Raw genomic sequence first — 20007 nt, 5'->3', positions numbered from 1 at the left:
AAACAGAATCAGTATAAAGAATGTAATGTTTTTGCCTAGATTTTGGCAGAGTTTATGGTAATGATGTGGGCATTAAAGATGTAAAATATCCTCTTCTAGTAACACATTCATACGTAAGGCACCTAAATATGTAATAATCGAAGGCCAACTCACTGCAAATCCATAAAGGGACAATTGGTGGAGCAGTGGAGGGAAGTTTAGTATGACAAGGAGTTAACCTGCAACTAGATCAAAATCAGCCCAAAGTCCTTATAACAGCAGAAAGTATTTTGCTGCACTTAAAGTTCTGGAATGCCCCAAGTCCCACAATGCATTGAGGGTGTCTCAAAAGAATTACTGAGTGTTGGAAACATTTAAATTTTGGGGTGCAAGAGGAAGGGTTGGAGGCACGACTGAGCTGTGACTAGCAAGCAAGTTTCTGAAACCTAAATACTTTCATGATAAGACATTTGACAAGTAGTACAATAAACCCAACTCTAGGCAGCAGAAAAAAAAAATATCCTAGTGTGGAGCATTCCCACACTACAAGGGTTAAATACTTGTTAAGTCTGGCCTCCTTCCACCACGGGAGGAAGGAAAGAAAATCGCTTGATTCCCATCAATACAGTCAGTGTCGATGGGGGAATGCCTTCCGCTGTGCTAGTCTATTCTGCCAGTGGGGGGCATAGGGAGCATTCCCGGTCAGCAGCATACAATGGTTACTAACAGAGGCTATAGCTGCCAGCAGTTACTGTATGTAGAAAAATCCAACATGCTGGTTGCACCCAAGTTAATTGATCGATCGGCTTGCCCATACATGGTTCGAATCTCAGCCAGTCCCTGCTGAACCGGCAGAGATTCCGACTGAGATTCAAACTGTCTATGGCCGGCTGCAGTCTGGGGGTCCAGGAATATGCTGTAATACCTGCTTCTTTCCTTGCTCTGGCAGGCTTCTGCCACACTGTACGACTGGTCCCCCCTACTCTGGTATCACATGCAATGCTGGACCAATAGTTCTGCATTGTACAAGAGGACACAAGGCTCTGTCTCAGAGTGTCGCTGAGAACAAGGACAGTGTCTGCTGCCAGGGGAGAGAAAAATAAGACAAGTATTACACTTATTCCTCTACCATAGAATGGTTACTATAATAGTAGTATTTTTTTAATACTTAAGCCCAGTTTATTTTTAATGAGCCCCTGTAAAAAAAAAAAAAAAAAAAAAAAAAAAAATGGTCAGAAGTGCACTTTTCCTTCCTGCTTTCCCCCTGTGACCAAAAAGTACTACTCCGAACCAAATATGAACCTTGAACATAGTCTTTTGTGTCACTTTTCTCCTGACCATGTTTGAGCAGGAGATGCATAAATTATTCAGGTTGCCCTACATAACCTGTCTGAAACTGCATTATAAGAATGAGATAAAGAAAAGAATGGGGATAGTGTCTTTTCTTTATCTCATTATTTATTGGTTTAGTATCACGGTGTAGTAGATTTGTGGCCCTGTAGAGGTTTGTGGGGAAATCTTCAACACCCAGGAAGATGGAGATACAGGCTGAATATATACTGCTTACAACTGTACTATCAACTAGTCAATTCTGGTGATGTGAATGTCAATTATGGTTTACAGCTGCAGTTGCTACAGGGAAAAATTGCAACGCTCGCCCGTCCCCTTCTGCTCCCTCTGCCATTCACAAATCTAGTCCTGTTATTAGCCTCCCATGCATCACATTCTGTGAATAGACAGGGGAGATTCTGTCATTCAGCTGCTTTCAATCCACTCGCAGAACACAATGCATTGTGGGAATGCAGTAATAGCAGTTTGTGAATAGCGGACAAGGCAGAAAGGGACAGGCAGGTGAGTGGTGCAACTTTTGTCAGTGAAAGTCGCTGCTGGTAATCTTTACAAGTGCTGCCTCTGAGAGCCTGAGAGCACTATCCGATGGCTGTGAAAGAGAAACTGCAGGGATTACATAGTATACACACTCATTTTATATAATGATATATATATATATATATATATATATATATATATATATATATATAAAGTAAAACTAATTCATTTATTAAACACCAAATGTCAGCTTTAGAGTAGAATTTCAGCTTTCATGATTCTTTAAGACGTTTGTTTTGTTTGCCAACTAAGTTAAAGAGTCAGTCTGAATGCTTTGATACCATTCAAAGAGAGTTGCATTTATTAACAAAAAATACACACTTTGCTATTTGTGTGGATGGAGGAATCCGTTGGCTAAATATAAAAAAAAAAAAAAAAAAAAAAAAAAAAAAAAACACTAAAGCCCCATACACACGATCGGACTTTCCGACTGGAAATGTTCAATGACAGGCTGTTGTCGGTAAATCCGACCGTGTGTATGCTCCATCGGACAATTGTTGTCGGACTTTCTGCCAACTGGCTAGCAGGTTTTCAAATTTTTCGCAGACAAATGTGTGTTGTTGGATTTTCCAAGCGTGTGTACACAAGTCCGTCGGACAAAAGTCCAAAGTACAAACACACATGCTCGGAAGCAAGGATGAACCAGAAGCGGTCGGTCCTGTAAACTAGTGTTCGTAATGGAGAATTAACATTCGTGACATGGCAAATTATGAAATCTCCAAATGCAGCGCACAATTCTCTTCTTCTTTAATGGGATAATAATGAAGCTGCTTTTCTGGCGATACTGATGGAGTTATTGCAAATAAAATTTTCAAAGGCTTTTTTTTCTAGTGATATCAAGAATAATATTATCAAGCTTTTACTTATGCAAGTTACCACAACACCATTATCCCCTAGTTTTAAGAACAAATATACAACTATGGTGTCCCTTGTCAATTTTACATTGTATTTTTTAAAATGTAACTGCCTACTCCCAAACTGTCATTTGAAGTCAAACACATAGCCAAGTATTATTCTACACAATTTTTTTATTGTGCATTAAAAAAAATAAAACAAATAAAAATTAGACATGCTATCTGCCAATAGAACTTAACCAAGAAGTGCATTCTCTGCATCCAAAAATATAGAAAATATACCTAATCAAATCATTATTCAACCAAAAAAATAATGTCAAAGCAATAACTCCAAGGACAATAATAAAGAACACGTTATCTCCTCCGATTCCGCAACATGTCTGGTTGATGAACAGCCGTTCAGAAACGAACGGAAAAGCACGAACTGAAAAGCGCAAACTGAAAAGCGCTAAAGGAAAAACGCGAAAAGAATAACGCGAAAAGAAAAGCGCAAATCAACACTCACCAAACTTTTACTAACACGAAATTAGCAGAAGGAGCCCAAAGGGTGGCGCTAAAGAGCTGAAAAACCACGTAGTACGTCTAATACGTCACTACGTTTGTAATTGTTGGCCAACATTTGTGTGACCGTGTGTATGCAAGACAAGTTTGGACCAACGCCCTTCGGACAAAATTCCACAGTTTTGTTGGCCAACAATCCGATCGTGTACGAGGCTTTACAGTGTATGGCCAGCTTCAAGTAAGTAAATAGTTAGTGATTAAATAGAAGCTATAGAAAATAATAAACCTGGCTCTAACCTTTGCTGATTCCTGAGACTCTACCAAAATTTAAGTCATGGGTGGCCCTGCCGACACCACCCTGCTCAACCACTTTGATTGAGAAAATCAAAGGAGTCATTTGGGAAAAAGTCAGGCAGACACTGGCTGCAGCCAATAAGCTGCAGTCATTAGTCATGTATTCTTGTAGCTGCAGGTGCTGGCGGTCAGACTAATATAGCCCATAGCAGGAGATTTGTCTATCCACGCCATTTAGTGTTGACAGGGGAATCTATGATTTCTTTTGTTCAGCCTGCTAGACTGAATTAGAGAAATCGTTATGCATATGGCCAGCATAACCATTTGAATACCAGCCTGTAATACTCCATTACCAGGTCATTTTTCAGTGCTGTGTTAGTTTGACTGACAATTACTCTGTTACGCAACACTATAGCCAAATTCATTTTATAGCTTTTTTTTTTTTTTTTTTTTTTTTTTTTAGACATTTTGTGGTGGTAGTTATTAACCAATGTTTTTTTGTTTTTTTTTTTTTTACTCTAAAAATAAAAAGAAAGACCAAAAGTTTTGAAAAAAATCCTCTTTCCCTTACTTTCAGTTAACTTAAAAATGCCGAAATAGTATGGAAACACCTAAAATGGCCCTTTTTTGAAAAGTAGACACCTCAAAATGATCTATTTTTTTGCCACATATTTTTGGAAATGAAGAAACATGCCAATACTGAGGGTGTTAAACATGGAGCTTGAGAATAGTGCACCAAATACCTTAACGTGGAAGTCCAACGTATTTCTAACTATGCTTAATTCTGCTCCCACCCCTCTTCTAACTCCTATTCTACATACCCTGTGAAAGAAAGATGTTTATACTTACCTATTCTGAGTGCGCTCTGGTCCAGTCACATGATCTCCCCAGAGACTGGCTTTAGGGGAGAGGTGAGATTGCCGACAATGGATGAAGTTTCTGGGCGATGAAGTCATCCATAGGCTTGCTATGGGGCATCTGTTGTCAGCTGTCCCTCCTCTACACTGAAGCCGCCACTGGGAGCAAAACAAGCGACCAGACCGAAGCACCCTCAGAATAGGTAAGCATAGACTTCATGAGCCATGGTTAGGTCTAACAACCAAAACATGTTGGTCTTTTTTGTGAGGACTTTATGTGTTGTTCCCTCCAAATAAAGGATATTTATTTGTGGATAATACAGAAGTGCCAGAATTCCATCAAGATTCACAAATATACACATCTACCCTTCAGAGGGTAGTTAGAATAAGAGGCAAAATGGGGGTGGGAACAGGTTTAAGCATAGTTAGGAAAAGTCTGGACTTCCACTTTACCTGTATAGGTCATAGACAGAGGAAGGAGGAAGTAAAGGGGTTAATTTTCACATACAGCATCATGGAGATGAATGGATTAATGTTGAGATTGGTAGGATATGGCAGGGTAAAAAAGTTTCAATATACAGCTCTTATGAGACAGTACAGAGATAGCAGAGGAGGGGGGCCGGAACGGCTGATTATCCTTTCAGTCTGTCCCTATTAATAATTACTACAATCCCTCTCCTTTCCCTGTTGTAAGAGGAAGGGGAGGAATCTGCACTGTAAACAGTGGCATGTGATCACTGTGATGACCAATCACAGCGATCACCTGGTACCCTGCCCCTCGGATTACATCTAATGACAGCTCAGTACCCAATGATCACCAGGTGGATTGGCCGCCCGATAGCTATTTATCCAGTGTTGCTTATAAATGGCACTGGGTAAATAGGAGGCCACCGATCCGCCGCTGAAAAATGTACAATGGAACAAAAGTGGGTTTTGGGTAGATAATATCTCCTATTTTATTCTATTCTGAAAAGCTGAGACACATTAAATTGGTGATACTTTGACCTCTAGTTATTTCTTGGGCCATTTCAACCCTCCCATTCATATAGGAATAAGAAGAGGTACGCTAGGATTGGGATAAACAAAGAAAACAACAGGAAAAGCAATATCCAAGAAGAGGTATTTTAAGCTTAGAAATAAAACAAAAAACGACCACTGACTAGAAGAATATGAGAGAATATTTACAAGTGGCAGATTTGTTCCCTTTGAACTGTGTTTAGCAGAAATGTTTCAAAGTAAATTTCCAATAATGGAAAATAAATGCAGTTCCCATGGATTTTTGCTAAGAACATGAAAAGGACACTCCAACATATACAAATGGGACTTCAAATACCTTATGAAAAAAAAAAACACAAATCAAAATAAAGATTTAGTCTGTAGTGTGTTAAGCCTCTCCATGTCACATCTGTATGAAATACTGCCTGACATGTTACTGGAATTCTTTTAATCCAGCTAACTTAAGCATTAAAATCTGTTACAGTGTGAAAACATCAATAACCACATAAAACCCTGTTAACATAACAGTATTTCATTGCTGGCGTTTGAGTGTAGGTTTTTCCAGATGCCCTGTTTCTGCCATTTGTAAACAAGGGGCATAAAAACAGTCCAGTGACAAAGCACAGAGACAGGAGTTGTGTACTGGAGATATGTTGTGACAATGCAGGCTGATCTCAGGGGACCAAGCTTTCGCCTAGCAGAACTTGCCTTTTATTTGCAGTTCTCAGGCTGCCCTCTACTGGACTGACTGTTATATTTGGAAAGCTAGTCTTTGAGGCACACCAATTACCACCAATCTGATGCTCATTTTTTTAAGGTTTTTTTGTAACCTAGATAATTTAATTAATAATATAATTTTCAAGAAAATAATTCACCCTTTCAGTGTGCTAAGGGTGCACAGAAAGGAAGTAAATACTAACCCTATTCTTGACTTTAGCAGGGTCCCTCTAGCACTGCACCCAGTCCCCCGCAGCCTGCTCTGTAAGACAAGGTTGTCTCCAGTTTCACTCCAACCAGTTTTAAATAAGAATTCTAAGCTAACACTAACTAGGCTTTAAAATTGTCCACTTCCTGCTACCTATACTGCCTAACCCATGAGTGCTCAACCTGTGGCCCTCCATCCAACTGTAACAGAACTACAAGTCCCATCATGTCCCTGCCTTTGAGAGTCATGCTTGTAACTGTCAGCAGCTTGCAATGCCTCAAGGGACATGTAGTTACACAGCAGCTGGAGTGCCACAGGTTGAGAACCCATGGCCTAACCTGTGTTAAAAACCTAGTCTGGTGACTTGATCCCCACTGATTGTGAACTTCAGCTGCAGGGGAGAGGAGGGAGCGATTAACAAGGGCTGGGAATTCCAGGAGCTGTGACATCACCATAGGCTCTGATGTCCCAGCCATTGTCAGTGCTCCCTCTTCTCCCCTGTAGCCACCACTGACTAACACAGGGGAGCCGGGGCTGCAGCTCACATGACAGGTCAGAAGAAGACTAATAATAGGTAAGCATACAAATCTATTTTACACAGATTAGGCAGCATAGGTAGCAGCAAGTGGAAGGAACATTTTTAAGACTAGTTAGGGTTAGGCCAAAATTCTACTTTAATGTCCCTGTATTGTATGTGATGACACGGAGGAGGGTGCTGGAGCAGAATAGAAGTGATAGAGCCTGCACTGGGAACTCCTAGACATAATGAGCATTTAACTCTTGCAGTGTGGGGGAATGGGGGGATGGGGCACTGCAAGGGCATTTTTTTTTTTATATGCTAGAATTGGGCTTTAATATCATTATGCTTATTACATACTGATGCTATGCGTTCCCAAAGGTGAACATAGATTGAAAATCGGCCCTTGTAAAATGTCACTGGGTTTCAACAATATATACATACCATAGGTGTGCGCAGCCTATTGCATTAGGGTGTGCACAGCAAAGCTTAAATGCACATGCATGTATATACATATACACCATACAGCCTTCCTTGTGGCACTCTTCCCCACCGTCACACGTTGTCCCAGCCTCCAGATTTAGAGTGAGAGAGAAATGCTTCCACACTTCTCTTATAAGCAGAGTTACTCAGTGGGAGATCTTTCCCATCTACCCATCAGCACACAGAACAAAAATGCTAATACGAATTGGGTGATTAGGGTGTGCCCAAGCACACCCGGCACACCTTGTGCGCGCACACACACACGCACACTTTTTATATATATATATATATATATATATATATATATATATATATATATATTTTATATACACACACACACACACACACACATACACACACATATACACTGTAAATATTAAAAAAATAAAATCATATTCCATGTACATATTTTTTGCATAGTTACATTGCTATAGCTTAGACCAATGCAAGTATACAGTACGCCATACCTGTTGTGGATCCCTGGGAAAGCTGGAAAACCACTGTTGTCTTCCAGGTCCTATTCTCTGACTGAACTACATGGAGATTGTGACAATACTGTCGCGTTTTTCCCTTAGTCCAGTCAGAGAACGCCTTGCATTAACTGTGAAATATGTCTGTGAATGGTGCCTGTGCTAAGTGGGTGACCTACTGTGTTTACTAAGCAGCAGAACAGCCAGTTGGCATGGGACTCATATGACCGTGGCGATCACTATAGTAAGGGAGACTACTACAGTGATTTCCAGCTTTCAAAGGAATTCCAAAGGTATAGAACATGAATACCTTGTATGCTCCAACCAGGACCAATATAACAAGTGGTAGATGATAACTTCATCCTCTCCCACAAGGTCGTAAGGAAGGTGCTATTCTCAAACAGCTGCATTTTCCAGTTACTTTTTCTTTCATTTCTGCATGATCCAAGTATACAACAAGCTGCTGCTCACATGTGTCAGGTATCCATGTCTGCAAGTGCGGTGCAACAGAAAGCTCCCGTCAAGTCCAACATATATAAATGAATGAATATAGCTGTCACCTGCTGTAGCTCTTGCAATACTTTATTTACTGGAGGGAATACAACATGCAGTCCTCCATGTTCATGCATAGCCACCCTCAGTGGGTCTTAATCATAGCACAAGTAAATAAAGTATCGCAAGAGCTACAGTGGGTGCTGGCTATTTTTTTAAATTTCTGCATGATAGAAATCAATCTGCGGAGTTTGACAAGATCATCTGGCTTTGCGACAACTTTGGCAATTATTTGCGTAGAACTCTAAATTCTGGTAGCCTAAAGGTCTCAACTATCCAGAAACTGTGCACAACACAAACTATTATATTAGTATACAGAATATATATAGCTTGACAAAGTTGTCTAGGACAAAACACGCTGGGGCAGAATTTGGTAACACATACAGATGTTGGTGTCAATATCAGTGCACAGCAGCGAGCTGATCCTCAGCATGGAGTGGGGAATTATTCAGAAACCAGCGCAAGCTGCATGACAGTGACGGGAAAAGGAAACTGAATGCCTATATTTTGCATGCTGTCTTGTATGTTGCTATAGTGCTAACACTACGTCATTGCATTTTTATATTAAAATTTGTAAAGCTGTTTTACTCTACGGTTGTCATTTGCTAATAAATAAGCAGCTATAAGGAACCTGCCACATGTGATCCTGCATTGCTGGAATTTAACCTGCCACACTAGGAAACTCTGAGCTTGAGTGTTGTTGCCTGTCTTGAAATAGAGGCAAATGGGAGGCGGAGTGAGAATCCAGTTAGTGTAGGTGCTCGCATGTGCCTGATGAAAGAAGAAGCTTTACCATGAAGGAGAAACAGATACTATGGAAGGTTTTCACTATATCTGAAGAAGATTGACACTTTGTTTCAATCTGGGACCTGCATGGTGATTCGTTAAAAGAGATATATATATATAATTATTATTATAATACAGGATTTATATAGCGCCAACAGTTTGTGCAACGCTTTACAATGTAGGGAGACACTACACCAACAGTAAAATGCAAAACAAGAGGGTTAGAGGAGCCCTGCGAGCTTACAATCTAAGAAGGAGGGGCTGGTGAAATATATATATATATATATATATATATATATATATATATATATATATATATATATATATATATATATATATATATATATATACACACACACACACTCATCCGTTTTCTTGCTGAGGATTTATATAGCAAATTCAAATAAAGTAGGGTTCAGAGGGCCCTGCTCATGAGCATTTATAATCTAAGGCAGTGGTCTCCAAACTGCAGCCCTGAATGAGGCCTCTGCTTGCCTTTTTTCTGGCTCTTGAGGCACTATTCCTCCCAATGATACAAGACACTATTCCTCCCATTGAAACCGATGATACGGCACCATTCCTTCCACTGACACCAACAATAGGGCTGAATTACTCCCAATGATGCCAAAGATTAGGCATCATTCCTCCCACTGATACCAATCAGGCACTATTCCTCCCACTAATGCCAAAGATGAGGTACAATTCTTCCCACCAATACCAATCAGGCACTATTACTCCCACTAATACCAAAGATGCAGTTACGCAATGGAAAATACCGCACTAGAAAAAATTAGTTAAATAAAAAAGCAGCAGCATACAGTGCGATAACACAAAAAGTCCAATAAAATTAAAAAAGCTGCGCTGAAAGTCACAATGAGTATGTCCACAAAGTACCATGGAAATAGAGAATCCAAAATGAACTGTATAGGGCCTTAATAACACCACAGTGTGCACACACAGCAAAAAAAGTGCCCAACCACCGTAGCTGTAGATTCTGCTTACCAGACGGCAAGCTTAAAGGGCGGATGGCTATAACCCAGCCTAGGCCTTTTAGCTTGCTGATGACCACATAAGAACGGTGAATCGGATGGTGTAGATCGCTCCCTCTATCCCGCTAAAGTGTCAGTTAATAAGTTGGATGCTCAAGGAAAGAGAAAACTGGCCATAGTGTAATAATGTCTAAAGATTAATTTATTAAAACCCAAAGTATTGCACTTACATTTAAAAAAGATATATTCACTTTAAAAGGATGCCGGCCGGCACAAACACACGGAGCCCGTCCTCCTACTCCGATCGCATGACGACATCACTACGTGCCTTCCTCCAGACGCGTTTCGACATCAGCAGACGTTGTCAATGGGGAGGATGCAGTACCATTCTTCCCACTAATACCAATCAGGCACTATTTCTCCCACTAATACCAAAGATGCAGTACCATTCTTCCCACCAATACCAATCAGGCACTATTTCTCCCACTAATACCAAAGAGGGGGTACCAGTCTACCCACTGATACCAATCAGGCACTATTCCTCCCACTAATATCAAAGACAGGGTACGATTTCACCACCTACTGACCAAATTTTCTACCCACACTGGTCACGGTCACAGCACACACACACCCCCGGTCCCAAGGCTGCAGGATAGTAATCTGGCCCCCGCTTAGTTTTTTTATTTTTTAGAAACTTTGGACCCTGATTGAAGGGAAATATCTTTTTTTTTGCTAGAGCTAGCACTAAAAAAAAAAAAAAAAAAAAAAATAAGGAGAAAAGACAATGAAGTCATTGCCAGGGTTAATACTGTACTCTGAGAGGTAATGAATACCTGTACATGTTATAATTACACATGTCTTAGTGAAAATATATACAATTCAAAAAAACAAACCATCAAAAATATGAATTCGCTTTGAGATATATCACGTTTTAATACAGTATCACTGCTTGAGAAAAGAAATGTCCGCCTGTCATTCACCACTATCCATAAGCGAGACAGGCCTATGCAGATTACTATTTTGGGCTTGGCTGCCTTCCAGGTAATAATGAAATGCTGTAAGAGCAGTTTAGTTACAGCCCATATCTCTGCTTTAAGGGTTACAGAGCAAGTGTACATGTCCTTCTGTGTTTGCTGCTAAACTTACAGTATGAATGAAACACTCACACATTCAAACCCTATGAACTAAATACACATATACATTTATATTAGATGCACATAAATGATATAATTGCATAATCCTAATAAGAATGTTACGCAACAGTCTATTATAATGCTTAATAACTTTCTATTATTTTTAAAGTTCTCTCTGCCATTAAACCTGAACGTTTTCGTGTTTAGATTTGTCATCACGCATATTAAATACACCACATACACAAACACTGTTTAATATGCTGCAAATAAATTGTAAAATAAAACAATAGTTACACCAACAATACTTATTTGTAGATCCAAGCCTCTTACCTTGTGCATCCAGTTAAATCACAATTTGTCAAAAAGCAACCCCAGCAAAAACGTCACCCTGAAACAGAAACAAGTTTGTGTTTACCAGGTACAGTAAGCGGAGAACATTCACCCCGACATAAAGACACTATTGTCATACATCATGCTAGAACATCTTATAACTTCAGAAAATACTGCATTCCATGTATATGTCATAAGACAGAACACGGAGAAATGATCATGTGCAAAGTGCAGCAGCCCATAACAATCAATCTGTTGTTACCATACATAAGTATAGAGCATTCTGAATGAAAATTGATTGGGCCAATGCATTTGTACAAAGTGTGGTCACCATGAATTCTAATTTAGAGCTCCAAGACTTTGCTTACAGCAAAGGTCACTTTTTCATGATGATAGTATACTCCATATCTGACGCTATGCATTGATGCTAGGAGGTCTAGAGGCAGGAAGCATGCATTTATCTCATTACCAGGATTTGGAGAAACCTGAGGGGGTGCTCTAATTTTTTTAGCCTTTTTTCCTTTACCTGGTAATCTAGCAAGTAAGTGTGTTATTTCTAAACATCCTTAATAGATCAAGTTGTCCACCAAACAGCTTTTTATTTATTCAGCTTTTTATTTATTTATGTAAGACTTTTATCCCCCAAAAAATAAAAAACAATAAACTACTGTAACTGCTTAAAAAATGTTAGCTGAAGTTCAGTTTAAAAAGGTTCACCTTTTGTTTTTTTTCTAAATTCCAGCTCCCCTATGTACCAATATAGCATTAATGTACTTCTTTTGCAAAAATAAAACAGCTTTCCATTAATTCTACACGCACTTACCTAACTCTCTTCATGGCCGTTTAAACACATTGCTTGATTACTTCTGCCTTACTTTCTGGCCAGACTTTAGGTCATGACACAGGAAGGATTTGACCAGCTGAGGGCAGATGATGCAGGGTGTGTGCTAATGAGATCAGCTGGTCAACTCCTTCGGGGTCACGACCTAAAGTCTGTCCAGGAAGCAAGGCAGAAGTAATCAAGCAGTGTGTTTAAGCAGCCATGAAGAGAGTGAGGTATGCATGTGTAGAATTCATGGAAAGCTGTTATTTTTGCAAAAGTACATTAATGCTATACTGGTACATAGGGGAGCCGGAATTTAGGAAAAAAAAAACAACTTTAAAATAGTTAGTAAAATTTATCCAACTCTGTTATTGCATCTAACACTACGCTCTCCCCAGGCTAACAATGCCGTTGTGTCTCTGTTGCTCCTCCAACCAAAGTGGAGACACTCCAAGACAGGAAGTGTGTTACTAGCTGGATCACCGTGTGAAAATAATAGAAAAAAAAAAAGCCTATAAAACAAAAATGAATGCAGTCACCACATTTAGAGCTTGGTAAGCTGCAATATATTAAACTTTTGTTTGAGCTTAAAGCCCCTCCCACATCTGCCTTTTGGACACCAAGGCTGTCCATTACTTGAGCAACCAATACTGAATTATAGGGGATGGACAGGCGTCTATCTTTTTGGTGAAAGTTATTTTCACATAGGATTTTTTTGACTTTGAAGACTTCTATGGTGCTCAAGTTACTGGGCAGAGATTTGCACCTGATGATGCCTGGGTTCACACTGTTAAAGAACCCTTTTATATGGGCTTTCCAATCAGGTCTGCCTGTCAGTTTTTCAGGTGGACCTGATTGGAAACTCCATGAAACAAATCTGTTTACAGTTTACACCCACCTACCTTTGAGTCCATCCAGGTCCAGAAAAAAAAAAAAAAAAACACAACACACACACACATAACAGGACTGTGTGCTTTTCAATTTTTTCAGACCTATATGTGAAGAATTGGAGGTAACCTGATGTAAATGGACATCAGAGTCCATTTAGATCCACCTGCCAATGAAGCTATAAAGGGGACTAACTATGTCTGCTGGAGAGAAACTAAAAAGGGTCTCTCTCCCTCCTCATTGGCTTCTGCTGATGTTAATCACAGTCAGTAAGGAGGGAGCGGGGGGCTCAATGGGCACACAGAGCGGAGCTTGGGAGCGAGCCTGCACAAGTGCCGCCCCCCCCCCAGGAAGCAGCTATGGAGGCACTGGGTGGGGAGGGGGCAGACCCAGGAGCACTGGAGGGACACCCGAGAAGAGGAAGATCAAGGCTGCTCTGTGCAAAACCAGTGCACAAAGCAAATCCAATATTCAAAACCAGTGCACAAAGCAAATCCAATATTCAAAACCAGTGCACAAAGCAAATCCAATATTCAAAACCAGTGCACAAACCAAATCCACTATTCAAAACCACTGCACGGAGCAAATCCAATATTCAAAACCACTGCACGGAGCAAATCCAATATTCAAAATCACTGCATGGAGCAAATCCAATATTCAAAACCACTGCATGGAGCAGGTAAGCATAGAATGTTTGTTATTTTTATTTGAAACTATTTCAATTTGAGCATTTAGAATCACTTTGAGAATGTTATCAGAAGGGTAAACATCAATTTGTATCTAGCTTTAACAGAGTTTGGTAATCATATCCCTATTAAAAAGTTCTAAAAAAAAAAATCCCATTTTATTTAGAGATTACAAACCCACCCAACTTGTGCATAAAATGTTATTTTCACTTGTAAATTTAACCTATAATGATGGTTATTATAGGCAATAAAACAAGGATCTTAGACGAGTGCTCATCCTAATAAAACTTGCCTGCGCTGGGTGTAAAATAGATTAGAATGAGTGATGTGTAATCCATCCATGCTCACCGACTCATACTCTTTAGGCTCTGCCCAGTAAGGCCTCATGTACACTGCTGCTGGTAAACGGACGTTCAGAGGCAGTTGGATGCTTTTTTCAACTGTCCCAAATCTCTTCCAATGTTATCTTATGTGTACATGTACACAGGTTCGTTTAATGTTGTTTTTAGGCAGTTGCCTTTATAGGCTTTTCTTTGAAGGCAAAAAAATTAGTTCAGACGCCCAAGTTTTCGATGTTTCGGACGCCAAAAGAGGCTAAACATGGTAACTCGCGTTTAGCCGCGTTTCATTTACAGGCCTTTTTCATTTTCTTGGCTATTTTGAAAAAATATACATTTTTTTTTCAAACGCTTCTAAACGCAAACGCGGCTAAATGCAGCATGTAAACGCGGCATAACGGACGATTTAAACGTGGGTTATTTTATGTCAAGTTAAATTGTTCAGGGGAGGTTGTAAAAACGTCCCGTGTACATTAAGACTTACTAGATGATGTCCTCTGTAGATTGCTTTTATCTTTTCATAGCAGTAGTGTTAACCAAACAATTACCCAAGAAAGACACAACCTATAAGTTATGACTGCAGCAACTGTGAGCACTAGGACCCTATCTACAGTATAGGAGTGTGTATATTCTCCTTGTTGTTTCAGGAGTTTCCTCTTGGTACTCTAATAACTTCCTTCCACAATTCAAAACATGCAGCAACAGTAATTGGCTTGCTTCTGAAAGGTTCGTGCGTGCGAGTGTGTGCACGTGTATTACTGTGGTAGCGTGATTAGAAATTCTTTAGGTTCAAGCACTAATATAAATGGCTGTGGTTCGGTAAATTGCAGCAGAATATCTGATGTCAAATAACTGAGATGAGAAGTAAATAAGGTAGGTACCCCAAAGCTACAAAAATTCTTCCGGACAACACATTTTTACATATACCTAACACTGACCGCAGTGTTCTGGCCACCCCCCATTCAGAATACAAGAGAACAGGAGGGGAGATCACTGTACTGTACGAACATCGGATAGTTAGTACAACGGCTCCTCCTGAACTGTCAGGTTTTTTTCGTTCAGCTCTGCTGGGTTCAACGAAAAAAAAACTACTAGTGTGTACTAGGCTTATATTTCCTGTGCTCCTTTGCAACTATTTCCTCTATTGTAGGTTGTGAAACTATCCAATGAATCTGGGGATGAGGAGCATGTGACCTGCTCCCCTGTGACAGAGCTCAGACCAAGTAGGCAGCCGCTACACCCAAGCACTGTCACGTGACCAGAGGAGCAATATCACACGCCCCCGAGTTGTAAATTTGTCACAGACAAATTTGTTGCTACCCTTACAGCTCATTGATACAATGCTTTATTTCTCTCAAAAAGTGATTAGATTGTATGTCATAGAATAAAGTGTGAAAAGTAATAAAGGATTCCTTATTCTAAAGAGATATTCTAAAAACGCCTGGACAGATTTGTTGGCACCCCCAAGAAAACATTATATGTATTTGGACCATAATGATACTTCAAACTACTAGTGGTTTTCTGTAATAAGTTCACACATGTTCATTCTTATAATCAGTCAGCCTATTCAAATGGAGGTAAGTAGTAATTTTGTGGTTTGGCACCATCATTGTGTGCACCACACTTAAAGTGTTACTAAACCCAGGAGCCTGCATTCACTAAATCCAGTCTTTCACAGTACACAGAACATGTAAATGTAATTATTTTAGTAAATACCTTTTCTCATCAGTAGTATATAGCAGTCTTGTGACTTCTATCAGTGACTGGTTAAAGCTTGTAGGAAGAGTTTTCATCCTCCCCTGACTGTCCTATGAGGCTGCATGATTCCTAACCCTCAGTCTGGACAGTGCTGATTGGTCATGTGATGATCATATGCTCCCCCCCAAAAAAAGTGCTTTTTACTATCAGCAGATGGATTGGGGACAGTAAAAGAAGGGGGGATCAGAGAAGACCAAATGGATCAGGATCAAACAGCCTTTTACACAATGCAGTGAATAACCCCTTAGGTTCCACAGTGAGTATAACAACCATGCTTTACTGCATATATAGACTGATTTTAGGCTTGTTTCATACTGAAACCGGCTGTGGATCGCATAGGAATGCCGTGCGTCCCCATTCTCTGGTTTAGGGACGAATCAGGGCCAAATCTGCGCCTTCATTTCGGCCCTGAAACAGAGCTAAAGATGCTATTTTTCTCATATATGTAAAAATCTTAATTTTTAGCTATAAAATTACTTAATCCACCAGAACATTATATATTTTCTGAAAGTAGAGGCCCTGTAGAATAAAAAGCTGATAGTTGCAAATTTTTATGCCACTGCGCTGCCGGCTCTGTGAAAGTGAGCAGCAGCTATGGAGCGGCCATCAGCTTGTTATTAAAAGTTCACTCTTTGGACGTACGTAGTACATCCAAAGAGCTGAAATGGGTAAAAAGAAAAACCAAAAAAAAGCTAGACTGAAATTTGCTAAAATGCATATGACAAGGCACAATGCTTCCAGGAAAAGGTCCTTTGGAGGGATGAAACAAAACTGGAGTTTTTTTGGCAAGTCGCATCAGCTCTATGTTCACAGATGAAAGCTTTCAAAGCAATGTACTACCTAAAGCCATAAAGCACACAATCTCAAGCACAGGTGCACCAACAGGGTAAAACAACAAGAATGGCTAGGAACTAAACACTAGACAATTCTAAAGTGGTCCTCTATGGTCCTTGATCTTAATCATATGAAATATCTATGGAAAGAGCAGAACAGTCTGGAGAAGACACCCTTCAAACGTGAGACAGCTGGAGCAGTTTGCTCAATAACAGTGGACCAAGCTACCCATTGGCAAGTACAGATGTCTCACTGAGAGCTGCAAAAATTGCTTGTTTGCAGTGCTTGCCTACAAAGACTGCACAGCAAAATCTTAGGAGAAGGGCTCCATCATTTTTGTCCATGATGATTTAATTTGTTTTATCATTATTTTAAGTATGCTTTTGAAAAAAAAAAAAAAAATCAAATGTAAAAAGTCAGATTTTTTTTTTTTTTTATTACTTATTCCACACATTATTATGTGGAATAAACAATGCCTGATGCCATTTAATTTTGTTAGATTTGAGTTAGTTGTTTTAGAGAAAATTATGGGTACCAACAAATTTCTCCATGACTATAAAAAAATAAATAATAATAATCCAGCATTCAGGATGTTTGACAATGCTTCAATCAACTTAGATGCAAGTAATGGTACCTTGTGTTGTTCAATGTGGTTAAAACAAAGATTAGAGATTTCTGACTTAATTATATGTATGGAGATGCTCTCAGTCCCTGTCACATCCAGATTTACATCATCAAGACTGGCCCCTTTCACACTTACACAACTTGTCGCACGATTTTGTACTGCAAAATCGTATGACAAGTCATTCTCCATGATTTTCACTGACTACCATTCATATTGGCACGACTTTAAGTCATGCCGACTTCAAATTAGTCCCTGCACTACTTTGGTCCAACTTCCATGCGAGTTGTACTCCATAGACCTCAATGTTAAACCCTCAAGTAGCATGCAAGTCGTACCTGAATAATATAGACACAATTTCAGTACAACTTTGTAAACACAAGCCTCACACCATGTATGTTTTCATTTGTTAATGCCAAAGTTGTGGCAAAGTCATACAAAGTATTACTGCTCCAAATCGCAGCATAATCGCAGTAAAATAGCAGCAGAATAGCGGCTGCGAAATCATGGTAAAATCGCGCGACTTTGAAGTTGTATAAGTGTGAAAGGGGCCTAAGATTTTTCAAATGTTAGCATATTTGTAGACATAACAAGAATCAAATACTAAGTACAATACCTGTGTGAAAAGTTGAAAAATGTAACAATGGCAACTATCTGCAGATTCAAACAAACTTTCTTTTGCTTTGTGAGTGGTTCTCTTCAAACTGAACAATAAATGACCATACTATCGCTACCACTTCTGATACTTTGTGCACTAAAGACCGATTGCGATGTTGGATTGTTTTTGATATTTAATAAGGTTTAATCAAATAAGTTAATTAAAAAAAAATCGCATGGACATGACATGAACATGAAACAAGAACGTTTTTGGAATATGCCAAAATAAATTACAGAATATTAACAAAGACAAAATATGAATACAGTATACATATACAGACCTTAACAGACTCTTGAAGAAGGATTGTGTCTTTAAATGAGCTTCTTCTGCCAATCCCCGCACCCACCTCCTGTGTATTGCAGTCCCTCAGTGCCAAGCTGAGACAGTTCTGTTCTAGACAAACACAAGGAGGAGGGGGCCTGTGAATTGTGCCTGCACAGACTGGTAAGCAACAAATATGATGCACCGACTCAAGTCATCCTAGTGCAACAACAGGGACAATATGACGGGGTATCTGTGACCTCTACACTGTCCTATATAAAGTACCACCCTGCCTGGTCACACAATCACAGATAATTACCATCGTCTGACAAGCCCATAGCCTTGGGCAAAATCACTGCCCTATTTTCATTTGTCATCGTATGCATTTATTTATTGTAGTTGTTGCATTACTAATGCAATAGACATATGTAATCATATAGGGAAAATAAATTAAATACCGCACTTGGGCAACAGTATAATTACAAATAATTTAAAGCTTAACAAATGTTAAATCATTTCTCTAGTAGGGAGGATAAGCAATCATATTTTACTGTGCTCTCCTACTGGCTTTAAAGCTATAGAAATATAGACACGTTTGTATTCCACAAGTCATACAACAATTCTTGGTTGACTGAATAAAAAAGGCATGGCTACAATATGCAGTATAAAAAAATTAAATCACTCAAAAAGGTCTCGATTTCCAAAAGATTATAATTCAATGGTGCATAAAAACATGGTAGTGTCAAGTCCTCTTTATATCCTGCCCTTAGTTCAAGAGGTCTAAGGGCAGAGCGTTGTCAATCAGCTTGTACACCCGGTATCTGTGCTGGGATTTTGACAGCTCTGAGCCTGGACGTACTCCGAGCACTTCCTGGTTCAGGCTCAGCAGGAGGAGATTGCAAAACAGCGGTCTTATTCAAGAAAACATTGCTTTCTAAAGAAAAAAAAAAAAAAAATTATACTCACCTACGGTAGGTGGATGCAGCATCGATCTGATGCTGGATCTGTCCCCCGCCGGCTCTGTGGTAAGAAATGAGCGATCAAACACTGCGGATCGCTCAATTTTCCCCTCCACTCTGAGCAGACAGCTGGGACTGTCAATCACAGGTTCTCTGCTCTGTCCCTCCAGTGCTCACTGGAACACTGTGCTGTGGAGGGGGCAAAGGGGCTGGCTCAGGCTCCACTTACCAGAATAAATTAATGGAATTCATAAACGCTCAAACGCTTGACGCCTGAAGCCCCAAAACTAGGAGCACTCTACTAGGCTAATTTAGAGTATGAAAGTTAAAGTGGAATTACACTTCATGTGAACACTGCAAACCAAAAATGCTATTTAAATTTTTTTTAATATTCAAAGCAAACGCACCCATCCATGTCTCCATGCTTTATTTTTTTGAGAAATCACTTTGAAAAACACCCCCTATTATTTCTGGCCATGGCTATTCTAAATAAGGCCAGATGATTCATGTATCATTTACTTCCTGGAGTCCACCCGACCTTACCTCAGGTAAGGAAGCAGGAGAGAGTGTGCTTAGCTGGGAAAGCCTCTCCTTCCCTCCTCCTCTACTGAAGACTAAGGATGAGCT

At 39.7% G+C, this 20007-nt stretch overlaps 1 protein-coding gene and 1 long non-coding RNA gene across 3 annotated transcripts in view; one reads left to right on the top strand and one right to left on the bottom strand.

Moving 5' to 3' along the window:
* Positions 1–20007, top strand: part of LOC141145152 (uncharacterized) — a 195521-nt gene that overhangs the window by 84492 nt on the left and 91022 nt on the right. The gene's annotated exons all lie outside the window — the stretch shown is intronic.
* Positions 1–20007, bottom strand: part of MAPRE2 (microtubule associated protein RP/EB family member 2) — a 337172-nt gene that overhangs the window by 280302 nt on the left and 36863 nt on the right. The window contains exons 2-3 of one of the 2 annotated variants that reach the window (XM_073631562.1): positions 18441–18553; positions 11554–11611 (exon numbers count right to left, since the gene is read on the bottom strand). The gene's annotated coding sequence lies outside the window, so the exon portion shown is untranslated. The remainder of the gene's footprint in view (positions 1–11553; positions 11612–18440; positions 18554–20007) is intronic. The other variant, XM_073631563.1, reaches the window with a different exon arrangement.

The sequence above is a fragment of the Aquarana catesbeiana genome, linkage group LG05 (genome assembly GCF_042186555.1).
Source record: "Aquarana catesbeiana isolate 2022-GZ linkage group LG05, ASM4218655v1, whole genome shotgun sequence".
Classification (NCBI taxonomy): Eukaryota; Metazoa; Chordata; class Amphibia; order Anura; family Ranidae; genus Aquarana; species Aquarana catesbeiana.
This window is presented reverse-complemented; position numbering and strand designations above follow the sequence as displayed.